The 6,619-nt window shown below is 39.6% G+C and overlaps 1 non-coding gene across 1 annotated transcript; it reads right to left on the bottom strand.

The window, feature by feature from the left end:
- Positions 1 to 562: 562 nt before the first annotated feature.
- trnar-ucu (transfer RNA arginine (anticodon UCU)) lies at positions 563 to 652 on the bottom strand. The gene is given in 2 exon segments: positions 563 to 599; positions 616 to 652. It is a non-coding gene; the product is annotated as a tRNA-Arg (tRNA).
- Positions 653 to 6,619: the final 5,967 nt, after the last annotated feature.

The following is a 6,619-nucleotide window of genomic DNA, read 5'->3' as shown; positions in this document are numbered from 1 at the left end:
GAGATATTTCAATATTTGTTCATAGCGGAATTATTGTGTTGATATGTGTTTTCCATCAGCCTACTAATAAGTTATTCTATATTTGTATGTGAGACTGATGTGGTTCCTTGCACTTCACTGCTCCACCACTGTATGACTGGACGTCTCAGCTTTTCCAACACCAGAGGCCAAGTCTTCCGACGCCTCGTGCACTGTTACGCACGCTTTCAGACTGCATAGTCTGAACGAGCACGTCGAGAGCAACAAGCGGTTCACAAACAACTTTTGACAGCACAGTATTTAATGTTTCAAGCTTTTATATAGATAGTAAACCGTCGCCTATTGGATTATAGACTAAGACAACTACCCGACAATCGGATGGAAATAAAATTATACAGCTTTTGGTTAATGTTGTGTCTTGAATTTCTGTGAAAGATTAGGCTACAGTGTACATTTAGAGCTGTGCGTTTATGCCTATGGAGAGTAATAGTTATGCGTATTTTGCGTAGTCGCACTATGTCATGGTTTAATTTTTCATTATCATTCTAAAAACTCATGTTTGACAATCAACAGATCAAAAATTCGACTCTCGGTGGGACTCGAACCCACAACCTTTGAATCACTTCGATCCTTAACTAGAAGTCCAATGCGCTATCCATTGCGCCACGGAGCCGCTGGTTACACGTGAGAAGTTTGAAATACAAACAGCAGCCTCGAAAGATGCACTTTTTTGTATACACGTCATTCTCTCAAGTTTAGAGCAGTTTTAAAATATGAACAATATTGAATTAAAATCCAATGCCTACAACTCAAGCCTACAACTCAAATTTTGGTCATATATTAAATTTAACACAACTGTTACACCACTCCAGCACTCCAGTAGCCTACCATTTCTTACATCTTTGAATAGCGTGTTGCTCTTTCTTTACAATATTGTAGTTGCGAAACCCTATGAAACGCTACCTCCCTGACAACGGTAAGTCAAGGAAATGTCTGGTTGCGAATATTTCCGATTTTTTAAGTGTTTTACAGCGAAAACACAATATAGAATTATATTAGCTTACCACAATAGCCAAACACACAAACGCATTTATTCAACACAAAGGTAGCTTTCGCAAAAACCAGCAAAAGATATAAAATGAATCACTAACCTTGAACAAATTCATCAGATGACAGTCTTATAACATCATGTTATACAATACAATTATGTTTTGTTCGAAAATGTGCATATTTATAGCTACAAATCCTGGTTATACATTGTGAATACGTAGCATCGATTCACCAGAATCTCCGGAGATATTTTGGACACTCACCTAATCTGACCAAAGAACTCATCATAAACTTTACATAAAAATACTTGTTGTATGGCAAATGAAAGATACACTGGTTCTTAATGCAACCGCTGTGTTAGATTTTTAAAAATAACATACAGCTTGCGTTATTGTGAGACAGCGCTCACCAAAATGGCGGAGAATAGGAGTCAACATTTTACACAGAAATACGAAATAACATCATAAATGTTTTCTTACTTTTGCTGAGCTTCCATCAGAATGTTGTACAAGGAGTCCTTGGTCCAGAATAAATCGTTGTTTGGTTTTAGAATGTCMATTTCTTCTGTCGAATTCGCRCCACAATGCTAGCCAAGGTTGCTAACATTCCCATCCTCTCTTGRCGCAAAGAACGGAAAACTCCAAAAGTCCCAATAAACGTTGAATAAACTGATAAAACTCGGTTGAAAAAACCTACTTTATGATGTTATTATCATATGTATCAAATAAAATCAGAGCCGGAGATATTCGGCGTGTAAACCGAACGCTTTTCAGAAGACAATGTCGAGCTCCCCAGCGCGCCTTTGAAGACAAAGAAAATTCCGGACCTGYCACTYCAAAAGCTCTTGTTCGGCCTCAGATCAAGCTAGACACCCCATTCCACATTCCACTGCCTGTTGACATTTAGTGGAAGGCGTATGAAGTGCATGCATATCGATAAATAAAAGGCAATTGAATAGGCTGGCCCTGAAACAGAGCCTCGTTTTCAGATTTTTCACTTCCTGTATGGAAGTTTGCTGCAAAATGAGTTCTGTTTTACTCACAGATATAATTCAAACAGTTTTAGAAACTTCTGAGTGTGTTCTATCCAATAGTAATAATAATATGCATATTGTATGATCTAGAAAAGAGTACGAGGCCGTTTCATTTGGGCACAATTTTTTCCAAAGTGAAAACAGCGCCCCCCTATTGACAAGAAGTTTTAAGGCCTCTGGAAGTACAAGTGATATGTTATAAATATTCATTCATATGYTGTAATGTGTAAACTCTTTTCCTAGCAGACAACCTGCTTGCACCAATCCCTTGTAATTAAGGTAAAATATTGAAATACAAACCCCTCCCCTCATTTATTCCGATTACGGTAGCATTCACTTTTCAACAGTATAACACAGTACATTTTACGCTGTTGTACTTTCTGTCATTACACAGTACTTGCTTTGATACTGTATTTATATTACCGTAGGTGTACTGTAATATTAAATACAGAATTTGACTTGCCACTGAGCTGCCTGTAAATTACTGTAAATTAATAAGGTGTCATTTGGAACACAGACTGAAGACTCTGTAGAGCCAGGGCATTTCTGGGGGACATTAGTTCATACCTCATTAGACCAGAGAGAGATGAACATTAATTTGCCACAGTAGGTCTAAGAACACAGCACCCAACCAATTTGTAAAATTTGAAAATTGCTTGTCCTGTCATTCCTAGGTCTAGGGAGACTAGAGAGCTGGGATGTTGCTTTGTTTTACTGTGTAAAGGGAGTAGGATAATATTTAGCATATGCGTTGGAGGGGAGGCTAGGAGAAGATACATGCATACACACGTGCACACACGTGCCCACACACACACACACACACACACACACACACACCTGTCTCTTATACACATCTAGATGTGTATAAGAGACAGCACACACACACACACACACACACACACACACACACACACACACACACACACACACACACACACACACACACACACACACACAACCAGTGACTGAGATTGAGAAAACAAGCAGCAACATCTCCTTCCCTGCACATACACATTCCTCCGAGGGCACAGTCGGTGATGGAGTCGGTGGCATGGCATGGCGTGGCAAGAAGGTGGTATGATATGGTGATATGCCCAGAGCCAGTCTCTATCAATGAGGTTGCAAAACCACTAAATGAGATAACACTTATAACTTAAAATATCAGGAATAACAAGTAAATTAATATTTATTTATTCATAGTTTATTAATGGCTTTCTAAAGCTTATTCATGAAAGTTACCAGTGTTACCTTACATGCTCTTTAGGACTACAGCCACATAGCAGCTTCATCAGGAAGCTCTTTACACAATGCCAAACATAGAAAAAAGTGTTATCTGCAGTAAAAAAAAAACATTTCCATCATAAAACCGATAGCTTTTCTTTTTCACAGTTGCTGTTTTCCTGTGGGCCTGTGGTGAACCAGGAGGCTAATGGAAGTGAATGAGTCAAGAGCATTGATTGAAGTTGGCACAGTAACGTTAGCTCCTTTGTGTTTTGGGAGAATATTCATCCATCCATCTTTGTCTCCATGCATCCCAGTCGTGCAAACTCATGCACGTGCACACGCACACACCTGCTGTGGTAATCAGTGGTGTGTGCTCATGCTGGTTCACTCAATGGCCAAGGAGGCTTGGAGAGATGCCTGGACATTGTGATTCATCAGTCATTTCTAGCTTTGTTCTTAACAGTACTGGGGAGAGAGTCCAGTAAAAGACTGACGTACTGCTGCCCTACAGGCATTCTCTCTACAGTATACCCCTACTACAGTGGTTCACTGTTTCCTCATGTCTTTACACAAGCCCTGAAAGCATGCACACACAAATCATAATATGTACAGTACATCCCACATATCCGGTGGTAGAAAAATCGAAATGCACTTATTTATTTGAAAATAAATAGTCTTAGGAAAAGGCTTAGTCAATCTCTTTCTATTTTCCCTCTCCTTTTTCTCAATCACCATCTCCATCATTACCCTTGAGTTTTTTCCTTTTTACATTTTAGTCATTAAGCAGATACTCTTATCCAGAGAGACTGACAGTTAGTGCATTCATCTTAAGATAGCTAAGTGGGACAACCACATATCACAGTCATAGTAAGTACATTTTGCCTCAATAAAGTAGCTATTGAAAGGTATACTGCAATTGTTAGTTCATGAAAGGCATTTTTTTCTTATTGTTATGGGGCTGTGGGGTGAGGAGAGGGTTTGGGGGGGGGGTGTAAATATTGCTTAAAAGTAAAATGAGCAATATGTAATTTGGGACAAATAAGTCAGTGGTAGTGTTGTACAGGGGCGTCAGGGCAGGGCCAGATCAACATTGCTGTGTCTGTATGTTTGAGTCCCAAATGGCATCCCAATGGGTCCTGGTCAAAAGTAGTGCATTACATAGAGAGTAGGGTGCCAATGTTTTTTTTTTTTTCACAACAATGTGTTGTGTGTTCTGTGGTGGTTAGCCAGGGCGATTTCACTGGCGCGTTGTGCTGCTGACTGAGATATAGCAGAGAGCGTTCTGTCTATGGTGCCGGCTCTCACTGGCAATTAGTCAACATAAATCAGACTAACCCCGAGGTAGGACACACAGGAGAGGAAAGGGAGAGGGTGAGAAGCAGGGAGAGGCAGTGAGGAGTAGGGTTGGGTCTTAAAGTGTGTTATGGTTCACTCCAAAACTCTTACCCATAATACGCTCTCACAATATGAGTTATTATAGCCACCACCGCATGTCATCACTGTGGAATAAATTGTACTTTATATTACAGTAATTGACAATGAACATTTTCTTATATAATTTAAAAAAGACCAGAGTCAATAGGGCTCTTGTCAAAAGTAGTGCACTACAGGTATGGGATCTTAATTTGACCAGTATTGTCACAGCAAATTAATCCTGCATAAGCAGGATTTGAAAATGTAGTAAATCATGTTGCTTGATTGGTGGTTAGGCTATTAGCTGGCCAAAATTAGACTACATGACAAGTGCAATACTGTTAATATAACCATTTGTTAGTGGGGGTTTTCAGTGAATTTATGTATATTACAAAGCTTATCTGCTTTTCCTGCGGTGCATGAAAATTCTCAGCAACAAAAGAGAGATTACAATTAACAAAAGAGAGATTAAAATTAAGATCCTACATCTGTATATAGTTAGTAGGGTGCCATTTGGGCCGAAGATACTGTCTAAACTCTAAACAAAATGTAGGCTCAGTTCGGCATAGAATCAGAACATACCATAGGTTCCACTCTTTAGAATAACTATATGTCACCAAAGTGCCAAGACCTTCCTAGATAGATGGGTTTCTAAAATAGAGCTCTTGTAGTAGGAATCATCAACATGTTTAATTTAAGGAATTTTCATTGCATTGTGCGGTCATAAATTATTTTCCAAAATGGCAGATTTTTTTTCTCTCTTGTTTCTCAAACAGGAAATTGTGCTTTGAATTGACAAAAGCCTTCCAGAACGGTATAAAGGTACTCCTCTGAGACAAAGTGCTTTCTTGACTCAGGGTCCTTTGGGCTCTCTCACCCTCTCACCCTCCATCCCTCCTACCCCCATGTAGGTCCAAGTGTTTGGAAAAGGAAGCAAGAAGGCCTTGTGGATCACGTAACTCAAACTGATTTGGCTCAAGCTTTGTGACAAGGAAATTGTTATTTTTGAACGGAGACAAGCACAGGGAGCTACTCGGGTTGTGTGGCAGATATTATTTGATATTATGAGGTTTCTAAAGAAGTGAAGGTTTTCCTAAAAAAAAAGACAGCAGGGGTACGTGACCCTAGAAGGCATTTTCAGGGAAAAGGTTACAGTTTAGTGTTGTAGCTTAGGAAGAGAAGAGAAGCGTGGGTCAGTAGACTATAGTTGCTACCAGAGTAAGTGGTAGGAACATGATCCACTTGCATTTATTGTGGAAAAACATTTCCACTGGGAAAAGTTACAAAGCAAAATAGAAAAACTATGTATAGGGCATGAGGAATTGATATACTGCATCTTATTGCAACAGAGTAATTTGGGCATATCCTGGAAGACTGATGTTCAAACTATTTGTTATATTACCTCATGTCTATATGAAAATGATTACATTTCATGTGTTCAGTTGGGTTTACAGAGTTTCAAATCCTCATACTCTAGCTCTCCCTAGAGGCTAAATATCAATGTTTCAATGTTCATCTATGTGTTTATTACACAGCTCCATCGAATACAATCAATGCACCACGTCAGCATTGCACAATAACCAGGCTTATTATCATCCCCACCCCCCTCTTCCCTCCATCACTTGCAGGCCTACAGGTGTCCTCCTGTAACATAGGTTTCACTGCAAATGGCACCCTATTCCCTACATAGTGCACTAATTATTTCCAAGGAAGAGGGTGCCACTACATTTTTATATAGGGAAGAGGGTGCCATTTTGAATGCAGCCGTAATTGACCTGGGCAGATTGAGAAGTGGATTTTTCCTGCGCCTCACAAAATGTCACTCAGGTAAAGCTACTTATCAAATTAAATATGGAATCACAAAATGCCTGCCTTTGTTAGCAGCCTCTGTGTGTGGGAGGGAAAGGGGAAGAGAAGGAG

Source organism: Salvelinus sp. IW2-2015, linkage group LG27 (assembly GCF_002910315.2).
Source record: "Salvelinus sp. IW2-2015 linkage group LG27, ASM291031v2, whole genome shotgun sequence".
NCBI classification, from domain to species: Eukaryota; Metazoa; Chordata; class Actinopteri; order Salmoniformes; family Salmonidae; genus Salvelinus; species Salvelinus sp. IW2-2015.
Note: the sequence above shows the minus strand (reverse complement) of the source record. Positions and strands in the feature narration are given on the sequence as shown.